Here is a 20,049-nt window from a genome sequence, read left to right as displayed (position 1 = left end):
CTTCCCTGGAGTGACTTTGGTTTCTCTGCCCCTTGTGCCAGCACAGCAGGAGCCAAGCTCTTGGTTTACAGCACATTCCAAGTAACACCTCTGCAGCTTTATGGCAGTCCATTAAATTATCTTGAATTCAGTAAAAACGGTGGTTACACATAATCCATAAAATCTATAGGGGCTGATAAGCAGGAATTGGATTGTACCTGGTTACCTTGCTTTGTTTCCTGTGCAAATACTTGTGTAAGAGGTATTTTATCCTGCAAAAGCCTTCTTTACCACTTTCCTGAAATCAGAGTTGTATGAGAATGAATGGGTTCACTTACCTATTTCACCTAAAAGTGTGACACATCATCAGATACTCATCAGATACTGGATTTGTCTTTCATTTTTTATTAATCACCTAAAGGGTGCATTCAAGAAAATGTAAATTTTTCAATAAATGGCGGTAGAGGAGAAACTTTTTCCTGGCATTTAATTATCTTTTTCATCTCAAAATGAAATCAAGAGCTCATTTACATCTGGTTGTCTTGTTACTGTAGAGCTCTCATCAAAAATTTGAGAAGGAGCCCAACTTGAAAAAACCCTACAATACCCAGATTCTGAAAAAATCTACGTGCATGTCATGACCTGCTCTTTATTATACTTGTGCTTCCTCTTGACTTGCTCCAGAGCAGCATTTAGCAAAGCTAAAGTGATCCCATCATTACCACAGAGCAGACAACAAATCCCCTGGGTTTTCATCTGTTAAGTATATCCATGGCATGATGAGGAGACTGTCTGGAAAGGACAGAGAACTTAGAGAAACAGTGAGAATATTTGCAAAAGTACAAGAAAAATAATGTTGTTTCAGAGATGGAAAGACAATAAAAAACTGTAGGTGTTCTGAAAAAGAGGAGAGTTACTGATATGTAATTAATATCTGACTTGGGGCTTTGTTTAACCCCTTCTTGATCCAGCAAAAATGTTCTCCTCTCTCCCAGAGTGCAGCCCCATCAGTCAGACCATGTGAGCACTGCAGGCCAGGGCTCTGCACTCAGGAAGACAAGAGGGAATGTAGGTGAGCTGTGCTGAGCCTCAGGTCAGTGCAAACCAGAGCAAATCCCATCGTTCAGACCAGTACCACAAACCACACTCTGTGCCCATGGGGTGCATGGGGTGCCTGGGAATGGGATGCAAGGGGAGCATGGCAAGGCTTCCTGCAGAGATGGAACACTCTTAGAATCACAGAATTGTTTAGCTTGGAAAGGCTGGCTAATATCAAATCCAATCAGTGACACAACACTGCCAAGCCCACCACTAAACCATGTCCCAGGTGCCACAATTACACCTTTTATAATCCCTCCACAGGTGGTGACTCCACACTGCCCTGGGTGGCCTCTGCCACGGCTTGGCCACCCTTTCAGTGAATAAATTTTCTTTGATATCCCATCTAAACTTTCCCTTTGATCAATTTGAGGCCACTTCCTCCTGTCCTTTGCTTATTGTTAGTGACTGACCCTGCCTGGCTCCAGCCTCCCATCAGGTAGAGTGAGCAGATTCCCCTTGGAGCCTCCCTGTTCTCCAGGCTGAGCTCCTCCAGCTCCATCATCAGGCTTGTGCTCCAGACCCTTCCCCAGCTCCACTGCCCTTCTCTGGACATGCTCCAGCCCCTCATTGTCGAATTTGGTGATCTTAAATGTGATCTTTCCAATCTTAACAATTCTTATTCATCAACATCTTTCTTGTAGTGAGGGGCCCTACTGCCCAACAAAAAAAGCATTTACAAAACCACAATTCAAGAGCATGTAGATGGGAAAAGATATCTTCCCTGACTTGGCAAACAGCTGTCAAGTGCATCTGCAGAGGAGTTTTATCTTTTCTTCATGAGTGATGCTCAAGCACATTAGTTAGTGTTTAGCCCCAAATGTGTGTTTTGTCAAGCTGAGTTCTCACATGGGAACACAGACACAAACCAAGATATTCCCACTGCAAATCCCCTTCGCTTAATGAGAGCACAAATTTTATTCATTTCTAAACAGTCTTCTCTCTTTATTCAAAAATCACTCATTTCTAAATGGAAAAAAAAAAAAAAAAAAAAAAAAAGCCAGTGAATTTTTTAACAAAAAGAAAATCAGGTTTCAATTTTACAGTGAGTGTGAAGTACCCAATTTTCACTTTTATTAAACACTGCATTTACTTGCACAGCTCTTCTCTTATCTGGGCTGGTGAGTGACTGGAAAATCAAGGGTTTGCCTTTTCCAAGGCCATATAACCCCTGACAGCAGCTATTGCCAATGCCCCAGGTTAGCACTGGGCTCCCTCTCTGGAATGAGGTGGGATGCCCTGAACTCTCCCGAGGGACACCTGACATGGGTGTGTCCTTGCACAGGGACGTAGGGAGTCCCCCAGGATGGAGTGTCCTCAGCTGCCAACTCTTCCTCTGGTGGAACCACAGACTCGGCTGTGGAGAGTATGGCTATGAAAAACTACTCTGCTAGAAGGTGCAAATAAAAAATATCTCCTCTCAAAGCCTTGCTCTGGTTTTTTTCTCACCTGTACAGGCATTTTTGGGAAAACTGGAGACCAAAAGACCACTCATGTATGGAGCTATCTGGAAACAAAGGCAACAAAGAGCTTGAGATAGGAAAGGAAATTGCTTTCCCTGTGTTCCAACCAGGGAACATTGGCAGGGACAGCAGGGGGTTTCCTGTGTGATATACCTTTGTGTTCCCCACTTTGTGCCAGCTGTGCACTGTGGGCTGTGAGCTGAGAGCCAACTTGCATCCCAGACCATGGGGTTCTCTGAATGCCCCTTTTTCTCACTGTGCTGCTGTGCACAGCAGGAAGATGACCTTGACAAATTTCCTGATTGCTGGAGGTGATGCCCAAGCTTGTCCACTGACACAGCAAACATCAGGGTGGCTTTAAAACCTGGTGGGAAAATAGCATTAGTACTAATTTACAAGTGGTTAGTTGGTGCTTGAGGTCAAGGTGCTTGAGGTCAAGCTGCTCCACTCTTCTTGGGGAAGCTGGGGTGGGAAAGAACTGGTTCCCCCCCTTTGGCAGCCAAGGCTGGGGCCAAACAAACACCTCATGGAGGCAACAAGAGATTTGGGGAAAATGCCTTCAGTGTTGTGAGATCAAAGGCAGGGTGTCAGCAAGAGCAAGCAGGTGCTGTCAGATGTGCAGCCCTGTCCTGGTTTCCAGCACTGTGCTCTCAGCCCCAGGGCCCCAGGTGCCCCAGGTGTCAGGTGGGGACAGACACAGTCCCAGTGAGGGACACGCTGCCATTCCTGCCACGGCCAGCAACGGAACTGCTTGAGAACAAACTGCCTGTGGTTAGGGCAATGGAAAATATGCAAGAACCTTCTCTTCCCCAGTGCACACTCGCCCTGAGCCTGCTCCACAGCTGGTGCAGGGCTCCTCCTGTGCTTCACACCTTTGGGTCCCAGCACTCCCCATCGTCCCTCTGTGTGCAGCTCCATGGACAAGGAGATTCCATGGCTTTTATTCCAACCATTAATCCACATCACCTACATCAGGGTACACTCCAGAACTCCCTTCAGGACCACCTTGATGCTGAGCAGATGCAGGAGAAGCCTCGTCCCCATATCAGTGAGGGCAAACATCTCTAGTTTGGAGAACACTGCTTTCCATCGTGGTCAAGAAGAAGTGAGGTTCAGTTTGTAACCAGTATAACCAAGATGACAATTACTTTTCCAGACTTCTGAAAACAGAAATAATTTAAATATTGCATCATATAAGCAACCTGCTTTTCGAGCATAGGCCTTTCATTCCTTCCCAAACCAGATGTGCAGTGGAAGATGACAGAGGAAAGAGACCACCAAACAAGTGTTTTCTACAGACACAAAGTTTATCTAGCCTTCATTGAAATAATCTGCTGTATCCCAGTAGTGAATGCTGCAAATTGACAATGATTTCCATGTTTCCCCGACTTTCTGGCATGCATATGGAAGTGTGTTGCTATAAAACATAGGCAAGAATTTCAGACTAATTAAAGGGATTTTATCTGGTTAAAATCATATCTTTCTTTTTTTTTTTTTTAACAGACATCTCCTTGCCTGTGTGTTCTAAATAACATCTTAATATTATTAGAGTTCTACAAAGCTAATTTACATCATGCCGTTTATTGTCTTCTGTTTATTTTTGCATGTCTCCCTGTACAGTCTAGTCAGCCCTACCTTTCTTCCCCAGAACTAGAAAGTGCAAATCAATGGCATTTTCAGACTCTCTCGCCCCAAAGCAGGAGACAGGATGGATCAGTGGTTAGAGCACTAGACAGAAATACAGCTCTGTGCTGCCAGCATCCCGTGGGATCCTGGAAAAGGTGCTCACCCGCTCTTTGTCTGTCTTCCCCAGCTGTAAAACACCATTTTCCTACCTCACAGGGCTGTCCCAAAGCACACAGCATTTCTTTTGAGTGAGGTAACGAAGTGCAGACATAGCTCGTAGCCACCTCTGTGCCTACCACCACTGTTTATCAAAAAAAAGCTACAAAAGGACTGAGGGGAGCTGCCTACTGTAATTGTAGGCAGGAATTAAGCTGTAGGTGAAACATCTGACTTTGAAGAAAGGAGATACATGAAAGTGTGCTCGAGTCCCTGGGGTGGAATGTAAGTACAGCTTTCCCAGCAAACACTCTGCTCCAAAACTGGAGTAACTTTATTCAGGCATAAATACTGTGCTTTAAATAGCACAGCAGTGCCTTATCTGCTTATCTCAGCTATTAAGGAACCCTTTGTTTCCAGCAGATTGCCACTGGCCTGAGTGATGAGCTTGTGACTCCTGTGGTGGTGTTAACCAGAGCAGGATTCTGCACAGCAGCCAGGGATTCTTGTTTTTCCTGGTGAAATCCTCACACGTTGCAGACAGCCTGGCCAGGTGTGGCTGGAGCTGCACAGAGGAAAGGGTATGGGGAGAAAAAAAGATTGTTTATGGCCTTGAAGACATGAAGCATCTTCTTCCCAAATGTCCCAAGTCATGGCTTAAAAAGGGCATCCCAAGGCAGCTGACCCACCACAGGGCAGGCTGTAGTTTCTCACGTGTCTCCCTGCCCTGCTGCCCAGTGTAAAGCAGGCAGGTACCAGAGCATCAGAGGCGAGTCCTGATCCCTCCTGAGCTCTATTGGTGTCCCCAGTAAATCAATACTGTTACCTTATATAGCCTAAGAAAAGTTCTGGAGCAGATCTGTTTTACAGGGAAAACACTTTAAAACACTTTATTTAATTCAACCCATTGTTCCCTCTGTCTTCTGTATTATAAATATGATAGGAAGAAACATGAAAGGGTATTGATATAGAGTTTCCTGTTTCAAACAGATAAAATCCAACCCAGAGTGCAAAAGAATTTCCATCTAACAGCTGATATAAACAAGTAATCAGGCAAGGCTGGCCCTGCTGCAATTCTGGCCAGATTAGAGGAAGGGAGCAAAGGTAACACTCATGTCAGACCCCATAGGACTCACCTGGGAGAGCACCACCCAGGCAGGCAGGTAGGCTGGGCCCAGGCAACTGCAGCATGCAATGGCCCTGGTACAAACATGAGCTATAACAACAAACAGATTTTACAATGGCTGAATTCCCAGAACTTGGCTGTGTTGGTAGAAGCCAAATCTACTGGCACATTGCAGGGAGTCAGGAGCTGCACTGCTCTTTGGGGCATGATGTTACATTCTCCACAGGCCCATTCAATCAGTTTAAAATCCTACATAAGTACCAATGAATGTGTTCACCAGAGCTGCAGTGGATGCTGGGTTGCATAAGCTCCTAATGCACGTGCTCATCTCTAGCAATGTGAACCATTTGTTTTCTAAAGGTTACAGAGTGATCAGGTCTCCTGTTTGTAACAGAACCCTTCAAAAAGGACTGTATTTAACTGTTTTCTCCTAGATACACAGGCTAGTAGCAGTGATCTGTCATTCAATTGCTAATAAAATAAAAATACACCCCACTGTGCACAGACTGGTAACAGCAATACCTACAATTACTGGGCAAAGCCCAGTTTGCCCTAGAACACTGGTTGGTTGTAACAACTTATATTTACCCAATTTCAGCTCATTGTACCCCCTCTCTACAGGGATCTGCAGCACTTTCATGAACATGGTGGTGCACATGGAGCGTCGAGCTGCCTTTGGGAAATGTGAGCACCAAGAGCTGATCCATTCCATCAGTAACTCTGGTGACACTGGATGGCTCTCAGGACCAGCCCCTCTCTTGCCACCCTGAGGCAAGGAAACCCAGCCAGGCACATCTGCAGAACCACATTCATCACCAGCATCCTCTGAGCCAGGATCAGCCCCGGGGAGCTGCAGGCACTGAGTGCAGATCCCGTGGATAACGCGGGGCTTCAACCAAGTGGACACGTCAGGATATTTTTCAAAGCAGAAGGCAAATAATTAAAAGCCTGTAAATGCTCTAATACTCATTTCTGATAAGAGATGCTGATTTGAACCGTGGGTACTCATTATTCAGCAGGATGTTGGTTACAGCATGACCTTAGCCATGTAGCCTACATCCATGTTTCTTCTCTGAATCAGGAAAGCAACCCATAGCTGGAATATCATTGAGATATTAAGAGTTAAAAAGAAAATTAGAGAGCAAATATTTCCTTTACTGAGCACAAATGATTCTTTTCTTCTAGCCACTGGTTTACAAGCATTTAAGGCAGAGATGGATGGACAGAGCAGGAGGTGACCGCCTTTCCAGGCCTGCAGCTGCTCAGTGGGAACACACAGAGCACCAATGCAGAGCTGTACAAATATCAAGACAGTGCCACTTTTTGATTGTAGGTTTTATATAAAGTGCTTTGGCTCCTGAAACAGCTACTGGAAAAATACATGGAATCAAACTCAATCATCTGGGCAGAAATCCTATTGGAAATATAGAAACAAAGAGATAAAGGGAAAACAATGCAAATTACTGAAATGGTCTGCGTGGTTTCAAGCATGGCAGGTGGTTCCCAACAGCTGCTTTACCTTTTAACCTGGTATTCCTCAGGGCAGCTCAGGGGTACCCACAATTGCATCTGCCATGGCTCACCACCAAGAAATTCCATGACACCTCTTTGACTCTTCCTTTGGGAGCCCATAACCATCATTCCAGCATGTGTCACTCACAGTGAGTATTCCTGCTAATCATACTGTTATCCAGCTATTTGCTTTGAGAGTTTTATAAAAGAAAAACAACAAAAAAAAGAGAGAACAATTATATTTCACTTTATGGACATATGGACACTTTTCTGTAACAAGACTTTTCCAGATGTTCCACCCCTTGAAGATGTAAGCCACAAAAGCACGTTTTATCATGACATAAATACAAAGCAAGATGAAAGTCATGGAACTGCCTGTGTGTTCTTTTCTTAACACAGCTGTATTTGAGTTGGGTCTTTGCAACTGTCAAGCATAAATCAAATGGGGGAAAACAATTCTGAGAAGTCATCCATTCCTTGACAGAATCAGTGTTTTCTGTCACAAGCGTTAGTCTTTGTCAAGAATTGTTCTCCACTCTAAACTTCCACTTCCCACATTCATGGAGAGATTAAGTTAAATGTTATAAAGCATTTCCAAGACTGGACTGGAAAGTTCTGAAAGTTGGTGAAAGTTGCTACATTTATTGATCTGCATTATGAAAGATTAGGTAATGACTGCTGTGTAAGGGGGAATGCACATCATCTGTAATTTCTAATTTCTGTTCCCAGACGTGCCAAAACATTCATGAGTGGCTATGGCCAAATCACTGATCCAGGCATGAGGTTTTTTTCATATTTTCTGGAGACATGATAATTGATTATTCAGGTGTTAATTAGATAATTAATTAGTTCAGGTGTTAGATGAAAATTCCTAATCAGTGAACACGAATAATTATTTGGTTTAAACTTTCCACATGACATCGCTAGAGCCCTGGCAAGCAGGATATTGTATAAATGACAAACAGGCTGAAGTGATAAAAAGTGTTACTGTGTAAGCACAAAATTGAGCGGTACCAGGAGAAAAGGCAGCCAGTTTTTTCTGACATTTCCCAGGCAAAGCACAGCTCGCAGTGAGCCCTGGGCTGTGCATTACCTATATCCTGTATGAATGAATCCCTTTCTTGTGTGCTTGTTCAAAGCCAATGCGTCCGTTTCTACAGAAGCACCCACAGGATCACCGAAAACCACATATTCATTTCTTGTTAATGTCAGCAATGACGTACCAGAGCGCATACTTGTTTGTCCTGTAGAAATACAGGACTTCCACCGCTCGAGCATGAGCCTGCTGCCTAGTGCCTGTTCAGATACCAAAAAAAAGAAGAAGAAAAAAAGTTGTTGACATGAGAGGAAAAACCAGGTTTCCTGTTTGAACTCTGACAGGTACTGGAAGATATGAGTAACATCAAATCTTGGTCTGCTCTAAAGGCAGTCTGTGGTCAGGGGGTTCTCACATTTGTTTGTGTGGAACAGCTTTGAATTGTTTGCAGATACCGCGCAGAAGAAACTCAGAGATGCTTATCAGGGCGCAGGGCCTGTTATGAAATATGTGCGTTTGTGAGTAGGGTAAAGGAGATCAAAACGGCTCCAGATGAGATGCCTCACATGCTGTAAATGTGGTAGATGCTACCGAGATACCTCCAAAAATATCACATTGCAGTGTTGTCGAGTACAGGCAGTGGCCGCCCTTCTTTCCATTTGTCACTGCGTGGCAGGCGAATGGAGTTTGGGGGATTTTTTTCCAGATCATTCTTTGGTTTTGTGTGTGTGTCTGCCTGTTCAAATTAAAAACTTTCCTTGGTTATGATTTTCACTAACAGAACTACTCAAAGTGGTTTCTGAAGGGGAAACCTGCAGCAAGGACAGACAGGGGAGATTCTGTATGAGTGGTAGAGAATATTCTCCAGCAGGAAGGAAAGTGAATAGACCTGGATGGGGATGCAGGAGGCAGAGCTCTTGGTGAACCAACAGGACAGGACTGGACCAGAGCACCCAGCCAGCTCTGAGAGGGGCTGGTGAGAATTGTACCAATTGTAAGAGACTTCCCAAAGAGCCCTGCCAAAGTGATCAGTCAAAACTGCAGCCACAGCCCCATCTCCCCCACAGCACAGCCAAAGGGATGCTGCTTCCTCCCATGGCAAAGATCAACCCCTGAAAATTCCTCTTTACCCCCACCTTTTGGGCAAAGTCTAACCAGCTGACCAGACACTTTGCCAGGAGCTTGCCCTCCAGCCCAGGACTCCAGGTGTGAAGAGCTCAAAGGGCCCTGCTTGATCCCATCCTTGTGACAAGCAGCTCTCCAAGTGTTCAGATCTGTGCTCAAGCACTTACACTGCCTTGACCACCCCAACATCACAGTACAGCACCTTTGTATACAAAAAACTAAGCCTCAATTTCCCCCACAGTCTAATGCAAAACATCTCCTTCAAAAACTCTATTAAAAGGTCTCCCAGAGCCCTGCTAAGCCCAGGTCACATCAGGGAACACAGCTCATTCACAGCTCCATGTCAGCTTGATGAGTATTTTAGAGCTGCTTCAGCTCCCCTCAAAACTGTGAATCACAAATTGATGGCATCAGAGCTCTTGTAGCCCAAACTGAACCCACACAAGGAGCTTCCAACAAAAACAGAGGCAATTCTGCAAACACTTCTGAGGAAGGGAACGTGGTTCTCCAGGAGGAGCATCCTCCTTGGAGAACACTAACACCTTGATCCATTACCTGGAAATCACCATGTCCCTTTCAGCCCAAACCATTCAGGGATTCTGTGATTTTATTTTTTTTTTCAACTTTTCCAGCTCACATGTGTGAGATGCTTCTACTGCAGTCAATGCCCTCAGAAAACAGCTTTTCATTTTGCAGGCTGTAATACACATGGCAGTAGATTGAAAATTAAGACTATTGAATCAATGAACAGAACAATTCTGCAGAACAACTCCAGCCAGTTGTGGCTCAATTACAAGATTTATCTGGGCTAGCCATAAATCCATTTAGCTTGCAAAAGCCTTTCTTGAGCTACTTGTAGTAACTTCTAATAAGCTTGAAGCAGAAAAAGCTGCAAGTTCCTTACAAACCTGGTGCATGGCTCAAGCCCTCAGAGTACACGACTGGAGGATCAGAAACTCAGTAAATCATTTTCCACTTAAAATACTGAGCTAGAAACCTGTCAGATAAACTGATTTTTTTCTACACTAATTTTTGTAAACCTAGTGGAGTAGTAGGAGTTTTTCCCCATGATCCTGGATGGATTTTGCCAGGTGGGTTTTAAGTGCTGGTTCTGGCACAGAGGACACAAATGCAATATTAGCAGCATGTTCCCAATGGTCTCATAATGAAATTGCCCTGGTTAACTTTATACCTGTGTTAAGAGCTTCATGAACCACAACTATAAATCCTCCTGGCAACAAAATCATTGACCATTTACTACTTATTTGATGATATCAGGATTAAGCCATTAATTTTTTTTGTAGTAATTCATACCAGTGTCATTCCAAATGGACTTATATAATTAAAAGATGAAACCTATCTCTCTCAAGAATAGGAAAAAGTCTGTAGAATCACAACTAGAAGTAACATTGAATTAATTCAGTATTACATGATGGCAATGAAAAATATTGAAAAATGGGAACCTTGATAGTTTATCTATGGAACTTTATAAATTTACAAGAGTGAAGTGTTTGTCTTAAATACTAATCTATGGCAATTTTTAATAACTTTTGAAGTAAAACTCTTTGGAATAACACATTACCTTTGAAATAACACAAGATCTTTGTTCCTTTGAGTCTCCAAGGACTGATGTGAATTATTACATACAAGGTGCTTTTTCCATCTACTCAGTCTTGTTTTAGCAAATAATAAGGCCAGGTGTGCTCATAATCTTGGTATATTTTGAATATTAATGGCAAATCAGGAAGATAATCAAAATTACACAAGAGATAATCTTAATTCAACTGTTAAACATAATTTTTGTTAATTACATTCTTTTAGTACCATTTCAATAAGGAATTTTCCCTTTTTAACTCTTCATGTTTAAATGCTGTTACCAAATATTTTCTTATTTGAGTAAAATAATTTAAAAAGTCCTCTTCATCTCACTTAAATTTCTTCTTTTCAACTTCTCCTTTTATTGTGGATTCTGAGAGAGCTAATAAGGTGCAAAAAGAACTCTGTATACTCTGAGCAGAAGCTTTATTTCTTATATTCAGACTTTCCTGGTAACAAACACACAATATAGTCCTGCTCTGAGAATCCCACCATATCCCTCAAATTCCAGCTCTCAAGTGCCACACCCTGCATGTGCCTCCAGCTCTGAATTAATATTCATTCATCAACAATATTATCTGATTCTATGTTATCAAATATAACATGTAGAGGTTGAGAAATGAAATAATTTGTTGGCTTATTAAAAATAAACTAAAAATTTGAAAATATATTTTTAACAAAAATATTTTCAAAGTGCCAAAATCTTTCTGTCTTTTTCTTTTTTTTTTTTTTCTTTTAATTCTATACTTTCAGAATATCTAACCACAAGCATTTGAGCAAACTAGAGAAAAGAAACTGTTGGTAGTGTTCTGCACGTTTCAAAAGGCAGCAGGATATACACACAGTTTATGTTTCTATCTATAGAGAGCTGCAGGCAAATGTACAGTGGAACAAAGATAGACATCAAGATATATTTGTACCTGCCACTTGTGTGCCTGCATGGAGATAGATTCTTAATGAGATAAGTAAACAATGGAAACTTTTAAAATTTGTAGTTTGAGTGGGCTTAGCTTTGTGTTTCTCTCTTACCTCTTCAGTAATAATTTTTAATGTGCTTTTTAATGTGAATTACAGCTGGGGTTTAAAGCAGCACACTGGAGCATCAGTGTTTCTTGGACATCTAAAATAGCCTCTGAGAAGGAAATCTAACACATGGGCAAGTACACAAGTAAAAAGGTCAGATCCTTCAATATAACATATAGTTGTGTTTCATGTTGTGCAAAATCCAAATTTTGAGTGTTCACTAGGAATGGAAGTGGGCACTCAGATGAGGCCAGCTTGGTATATTCCATTTTATGTCTTTCTTCAAACTTCACTGGAGCTGTAAAAGCTGCACAGATTTTGTGGCAATCCCTCACTTTATTTTATTCCAAGCTGGAGGGACAATATAATGCAAGAAATAAAAAAATAATGCCATGATTAATTAAAAAAACTTTGCTTTTAAAAGAAAAAGGTTACTCTCAGGTTAAAAACACCGTTTTTCAGTTGATCAATTTCTCTTTCCTAGTAAATGTTTCTGTGATTTTTTTTTCTTTTCACTTTCATGGTCTGTGTTGTGTAAATGTTTTATTTTTGGCCACAACAGAGGCTGCATGTAACACCGTGGTGTGTTCCTGAGGCTGCTTTTGATGCCATTTCAGGATTCTCTATAGTAACACATTTTTGCTAATTTTACCAGCATCAATTTTATCCAGCCTATGTGTGGCTGGTAAACTTGAAAGTACTGAAATTCAACACTGGGAAATCACCATGGGATTTATTGCCAGATTTCCACACTGACTCCTTAGTAGCTGGAAATCCAGGCTAAGAGTAGTAATTCTGTCCCTTCAATACAGTCCAAGCCTGTAAGTGCCAGGACAAAGCTTCCACTTCCCCAAACAAAACAAAAGAAAAGGCATAAATTAATGAGAGAGCAAAGTGGGATACTACAATCCTCCTCTAAGTGCTTTGTGTGTGTCAGGATGATTCCAGGTTTTTGGTTAAAATCCACACTATCTTAATGCTCCAGGGTGGTACAACTTCACTTTTTTAGCCTTCTGGTCATGATCTCTCTCCCAGACAGATTTCTTCACATTGACTTTCTGCTCTCAATCCCAGTTCTCACTGAAACAAGTGCCCAAACCCAGATCATGCCTTACCCATAAGATGCCATGTACAGCACAAGATTTCCCAGACAGTAATGTGCACATGTATATGTGCATTAGTAAAAAAACTACTCTGAATGCAAACTTTCCTGAAGCCTTTGATGACAGCAACAGAAAGTGGGACTGCAAGTGCTGATGCGACGCTGCCTGCTCGCATTTCTCATTATTGTAACGAGCAGTCTACAAGCTCTGGAAACCAAGCAGGAGACAGGGACTTATTCTCCTGCAATTGCTACCTGCTGCTGATAAAACGTTACTGCACAGACAAATTCTGCCCTCAGACTTTATGTAAACACACAAACACTTGCAGGCTCACAAAAGGCACCAACAGCACGGCTTTTAATAGTGATTAGAAGGACAAGGCAAAAGGCAGAGCAATTATCTGTCTGGGGAAAATGCTGCATTCAACCATCCTCATCACCCAGCACCTTTAATTGAATGGCAGCAAAAGGTGCAAGTAAAGAGGACAAGGGAAAGGATCTGCATGGCACTGGGTCCCAAAGAACTCATGGTTCCATCTTCTCCACTGCCCACAGAGCTGTTAGTCCTGCACTGAAAACAACGGGCAGTTTTCTCTGTGGAAACCATGATGTACTCTGAAACAGGAGAAAGTTAATTTTCAAAACAGAAACCCTAAAAGGGTACAGGACAGCACACACCACCTGAGGTTTCAGGAAGCCAGAAGTTTGGTTTAGTTTTTCTAAATTTGTTGTATTTCTGTTTTAGTTTTATTCTGTTCCACCTCTTCTTTCTCTCTTTCAAGTCCTGTGTTATCATTATTATTCAACTCAAAAGGGCTTTCCCTAAACTTTTCCAATCATCCTGTGGAAGGCTCTTTTTCTAGAGCCCTAGAAGTTACTACAGAAATGTATTTTCCTCTCCTATCTTCACAACCTTTTTGCTTCAACACTCTAGCTTTTCTTTCTGTGCCTCTCTTTAACAGCCCTCCACATGGCCACAAGCTACCAGAGTTTCCATTGACTTCACCAAGCTTTGGTTCACACTTTCTGTTTGAAAGTTTTCTCTTCATATCCCTCACCGCAGTGCTTCCTACCCACACAGAAACTTCTTGGTGCAAGCTGGAAATCTTGTGTGGCTGTGGCTCTCAGGCTGCTCCCAGTTCCCAAAGAAGGTAATGCTTTAGCCATCAAGGGGTTCAGTAACTCCTGATCTGAACTGTCCATTTAAAAAAAAATCAACCATAAGAAAAGCCTCAGATTTGATCATATTTAGACAAAACTGTTGGGGGTACTTGGCCACTTTTTGCCCTGTAAAATCTGAGTGATTCTTCTGTGTCAAAGTGGCTACCCCCACTTCCCAGGGCTTCTGGGTATCCAGACATAGCTAGAGAGTCAATCAACACCTCATTATCACGTTGGTTCAACAAAGATCTTCAGGAAACTCAATTTCCAGATAATGTGGACATGGAAGCTTTTGCAAACACAACAAAGAACAAGAGGAAGAGCGACATGATCTTTACAACATAAATAAAAATGGATGAAGTCCAATATGGACAGGTATAAATGAAATGAATATGCACAAATACAACCCTGCAGATATACCCTGCGAAAGGGTAACTCCAAACAAGAGCCAATAATTGTACTTTGTTTCAGAAAAAAAAAAATTGAATATGCAGTATTTCCTGTAGGATACACAACAAAATGCAACAGCTGTGTTCTGTGTCATTGTGGCCTCAACTGTGCCACCATCAAGCCATTTTGAGGATTCAACTTTAAGAAAGATTTGGAAAACTTGGAGAGAGTGCAAAAATACAAACGCTAAAGAGAAGAATTATCAGACAACCCAAATATATGGCTCATGAGAGAGGACTAAGAAAACTGAGGTTGCTGAGCTCAATGAATGGGCCTCCAGCAAGGGAATGACATGACCACAGACTCTGAAAGACTTCCAAGCAAGAAAATATTTGATTGGGCACAGTGTCCACAGGGAGAACGATGGACTCAGATTCTGGCAAGAAAGATTCGCATTAGATACCAAGAAAACCCTTTGACTGAGAGGAAAGCAATGGAATCAGCTGACTGGAGAGGCTGCAAAGCTCCCACATGGGAAGTCATTTAGAGCAGATTAAAGAGTTTTTCACCTGAGTGATGAAGGCAGCTTTTCCTGTAGTGGTTCAGGGAATTGGCCAAAAGACATGAGAAGACCTTTCCCTGCTTATTAGACAGCTAACTAATGGTTAGATTCTCCAGCCAGATCAAAGTGAACACTAAACCAAGCACAAAGCAACTTCAGACCCATGGATGTTGTAATGATACCATTTTCTAAATTTTTTAAACCCTCAACAACAGTTAGTGGCCAACCTTGCCCAGAAAGTCCACGGAGATGACTCAATTTCACTCTGCTGAGAGAGATCTGTGGTGGGAATAGGGAAGAATTCACACTGATTGTTTTCACTTCAAGTTGAAGGGTTCTCTAGGAACAGGCTTGGCTTGTGTGAGAAGGACAGAGCACTGTTCCACAGGATGACCTGCATGGCACACGTGGGCTCGTATTTTCTTTTGCAGCCTCTGTCTAACAACAACAGCAAAGCACTGGCACTGCTCTCAGATCTTTCATCATCCTGCTCCCATTCCCACCGACCTTCTGGCTGTCCCTTACCCTCTCCCACCACCTTCTGAGCTCCTCAACCAGTATAATATTTGAGCATTAAGGACATTAAGGGTTTGTCCCTTGTAGAGGTCATTTATGAGATCAGCATTTCCAAGCACTAGGAGACAGGAAGAAATCAAGTAGTAGAAAAATCAGTAACAATAATTGCCAACCAAGCAGTAGAATTGGACTTTCCTTGAAGAAAACAACTGCTGTCCCAGGAGCTCCTGCCTTACACCCCCATCCTTCCCTTATTTTCTCAGAATGGGCCAAGGCAAAGGTAAACATCAACAGAACATCCTGCACTTCAAGCAGAAGCTGGGCATTGTAATCATAAATCCTGTCAAATCCACATGATCTGATGATGATTTATCCCAAAGGAAGGTGTGGCCCATCTGATGGGCCATACTCCTGCTTGCAGAGCATATGGTTACATGGTGGGACAAGGAACTCTCTGGTTGTGAAAACTCCCTAAGCTAAGAGAGTGGGACCAGACAGGTCTGTACCCAAAACACAAGCTCCATGCATTGTGTGGATTTGGGAATGGGAGAGAGAGATGGCAGAATGAGCCATTTAGAACCCACCATAAAATAATATTTATAAATGGGAAGCTGTTCAGATCAGGGCTAGGAAAATAATGAAGAGCTTGAGGAAACAGGTGCTAGAGGGAAGATTAGAGTAATTACACGTGTATCTTTGACCAAAGGAAATGGTGCAGAAGCATCTGACAGCTGCCTGCTTCACATGGTGGGGGGAACAGGTGAGATGGGATAGAATGGATATTTGGGAGCAATTACAGGAATCTTAATAAAGAGAAATTTAGACTCAACATGAGGAAAGAAAATCAAACAAGAAATTAGAACATTAAGTACTTTGGTAATTCGTAGAAACTTCTTTGCTGGAGAATTCAAAAGCCAGTGCAATAAAGCACTATAGCAAATATTCAGCAAGGAGAATAGTCCTTTGTGAAGGACAGAAATTGTCTTGGTGACCCACTAATGCTTTGCCAGCTGTAAGATCCAGTGCTTTATTTATACCTGACCACATCATGAGATGCAATGAGGTTTAGTTCAACACCCTTGCTTTTAGGAGAGCCTTTCCTTGATATCTCTGTTTCCACATGAGCTGTTTTTGATGCAGCTCCACGAACCTGAGCTGTTGTGCTCTATTACAGGACCACCAGGGCCAGCAGGAGCCAAGTAGGAGCAGTGTCAGTGAGAATGGCAGAGAGCAGGGAGAGCTGCCCTCACCCTGGCAGGGTGAAACTCCAGAGCAGGACATGCCATGAGGTTGTTCTCCTCATTCCAGAGTTTACATCTACAACACAAACACCATGGTCTCAACCAACATTTATTTCAATAAACACTGGGATAGCTTCCAAAGGCCTGTTGTAGGCAGTTATGAAAACTAACCATTGAGCCATTATATAAATGATCTTCCAGGCATTCATTATTATGGTCAGTGCTGGAAAATAACAAGACTTTGAGGGGCTTCCACAATAGTAGAGTGTTGTTTGTGATCCCAGAGGCTCTATTCAAGCACATCAGAACTAGTCTAAGCTCTGACTGAATTGTGAGACACTCTGGGGTTAAAACCATTATTGCATTAAGATTAAATACATCTGTTATGAACAACTCCTCTGCTTTGCATAAATGATTCAGTAAAGACTCTTAGAAGGATAATTGTTTTCCTCAGGTTATTAACTAGAATTTTCTTACTTTTTTTTTTTTTTTTTTATACTCCTCAGAATAATTCTTAAGGTAAGCAACTCCTAATTGTGCAAGTATTGCGTTAAGTGGGATGCTCTATCCTGAGTATCCATTCCTGGATACTATTTCATTACCAAAAGTCATCCTTGCATTAGGAAATTAATTTTATATTTTAATAAACTAAAGCTGGTAGTTTATCTATGGAAAACATTTTTTTAAAAAACCCTGGAAATTATGTTCTGGATATCAGAGATTACGTCAAAGCGTGAAATAGGTTTGGAACAGAACAGAACACTTTGAAAGCAGCAACAGAACTAGGGATTTGAGCTTTGTCCCTCGAGCAGGGATGGCTCCCTAGCTCAGAGGTTAAATCACTTTGCAACTATTGTCTCTTGGGAGAGCTCTTTCTTTAAAGGTCCAAGATGAATAAACAGGAATAAGAGTCTTATCCTAGACTAGTGGTCACTCTGAGCACCGCTGGAGCTCCCCAGCCCTCTCCAGCAATCCGACACTTCTAAGCACAATCTGCGGGGACGGGCGGTGAGGAGCGGCGGGAGCGCTCCGCGGGACCGCGCGGGGCCGGCGCTGCCCGAGCGGCACCGAGACCGGCACCGAGCGGCACCGAGCACGGCACCGAGCACCGAGCACAGCACCGAGCACCGAGCACGGCACCGAGCGCTGCACCGAGCAGCGGCACCGAGCACCGAGCACCGAGCACCGAGCACAGCACCGAGCAGCGGCACCGAGCACCGAGCACCGAGCACCGAGCACAGCACCGAGCACCGAGCACCGAGCACCGAGCACAGCACCGAGCAGCGGCAGCGGCAGCTGCACCGAGCAGCGACAGCGGCACCGAGCAGCGGCAGCGCCTGGAGCGGCCGGCAGGGGGCGGTGCCGGGAGGGAGAGACGGAACCGAACCGCCGGGAGAGATGGAACAGAACCAACAGGAGAGATGGAACAGAACCAACAGGAGAGACAGAACAGAACCAACAGGAGAGATGGAACAGAACCAACAGGGAGAGATGGAACAGAACCAACAGGAGAGATGGAACAGAACCGCCGGGAGAGATGGAACAGAACCAACAGGAGAGACAGAACAGAACCAACAGGAGAGATGGAACACCAACAGGAGAGATGGAACAGAACCAACAGGAGAGACGGAACAGAACCGCCGGGAGAGATGGAACAGAACCAACAGGAGAGACAGAACAGAACCAACAGGAGAGATGGAACAGAACCAACAGGAGAGATGGAACAGAACCGCCGGGAGAGATGGAACAGAACCGCCGGGAGAGATGGAACAGAACCAACAGGAGAGATGGAACAGAACCAATAGGAGAGATGGAACAGAACCGCCGGGAGAGATGGAACAGAACCGCCGGGAGAGATGGAACAGAACCAACAGGAGAGACGGAACAGAACCAACAGGAGAGATGGAACAGAACCAACAGGAGAGACGGAACAGAACCAACAGGAGGGATGGAACAGAACCACCGGGAGAGATGGAACAGAACCAACAGGAGAGATGGAGCAGAACCAACAGGAGAGATGGAACAGAACCAACAGGAGAGACGGAACAGAACCAACAGGAGAGATGGAACAGAACCAACAGGAGAGATGGAACAGAACCAACAGGAGGGATGGAACAGAACCACCGGGAGAGATGGAACAGAACCAACAGGAGAGATGGAGCAGAACCAACAGGAGAGATGGAACAGAACCACCGGGAGAGATGGAACAGAACCAACAGGAGAGATGGAACAGAACCAACAGGAGAGACGGAACAGAACCAACAGGAGAGATGGAACAGAACCAACAGGAGAGACGGAACAGAACCAACAGGAGAGATGGAACAGAACCACCGGGAGAGATGGAACAGAACCGCCGGGAGAGATGGAACAGAACCAACAGGAGAGATGGAGCAGAACCAACAGGAGAGATGGAACAGAACCAACAGGAGAGATGGGACAGAACCACCGGGAGAGATGGAACAGAACCGCCGGGAGAGATGGAACAGAACCAACAGGAGAGACGGAACAGAACCAACAGGAGAGATGGAACAGAACCAACAGGAGAGATGGAACAGAACCAACAGGAGAGACGGAACAGAACCGCTGGGAGCAACGGAACCGAACTGGCGGGAAAGATGGGACAGAACCGCCAGGAGCTACAGAACAGAACCCTTGAGAGTGATGGAACCCCAGGAACGCCGCCTTGTCCGGAAAGCTGCGGCTGCCCCGTCCCGGGAGGTGCTCGAGCACAGGCTGGACAGGGCTTAGACCAGCCTGGTCAGCTGAAGGCGTCCCTGCCCACGGCAAGGGGCTGGATGAGATGGGCTTTAAGGTCCCATCCAATACAAGTTATTCCACTATTTTATCCTAGCTCGGGCCAGAGCACATGAAAGCCACATGGCACTGATTATTATTTTTCCTTAAAGGCTTGATCCAGGAGAATCACTGGAATATACTTACTAGAACAGGCAGTATTCCTCTCTCCCCCAAGGAATTTAGAGTTAGAACATGGTTTGGGATTCCAGGAGCATAGGGCCCCAGCTACCCCCACCATAGGCATCATCCTGGCTCCCAAGCAGCAGGCTGTGGGCAGCAAAAGGCTGTGCATAAATCCTGCTCCTGGTGCTTTTTCCTTGTATGGAATGTTTCCAGACAGATTGGATTGGAGAAAGAGAAGTATAGGATAAGACTCTTTCTTATTCCTGTTCATTCATCTTGGAACTTTAGAGAAAGAAGGGATTTAGTCTCTGAACTACTCTGACAGGCTCCAGCACCCTTCCCTGTGTTCAAGGGATACTGCCATTTTACAAAAAGCCTGATCTGTCACAAGTGGAGAAGTCCTACAAGTTTCATCCCT

At 43.8% G+C, this 20,049-nt stretch overlaps 1 protein-coding gene and 1 long non-coding RNA gene across 2 annotated transcripts in view; one reads left to right on the top strand and one right to left on the bottom strand.

Annotated features, from left to right (window-relative positions):
* The window catches only part of VDAC1 (voltage dependent anion channel 1), a 71,428-nt gene that overhangs the window by 38,701 nt on the left and 12,678 nt on the right, over positions 1-20,049 (bottom strand). The gene's annotated exons all lie outside the window — the stretch shown is intronic.
* On the top strand, positions 397-7,467 carry LOC130258532 (uncharacterized). Its single transcript, XR_008841519.1, has 2 exons — positions 397-4,877; positions 6,959-7,467. It is a non-coding gene; the product is annotated as an uncharacterized LOC130258532 (long non-coding RNA).

This window comes from Oenanthe melanoleuca, chromosome 13 (assembly GCF_029582105.1).
Source record: "Oenanthe melanoleuca isolate GR-GAL-2019-014 chromosome 13, OMel1.0, whole genome shotgun sequence".
Lineage (NCBI taxonomy): Eukaryota > Metazoa > Chordata > Aves > Passeriformes > Muscicapidae > Oenanthe > Oenanthe melanoleuca.
Note: the sequence above shows the minus strand (reverse complement) of the source record. Positions and strands in the feature narration are given on the sequence as shown.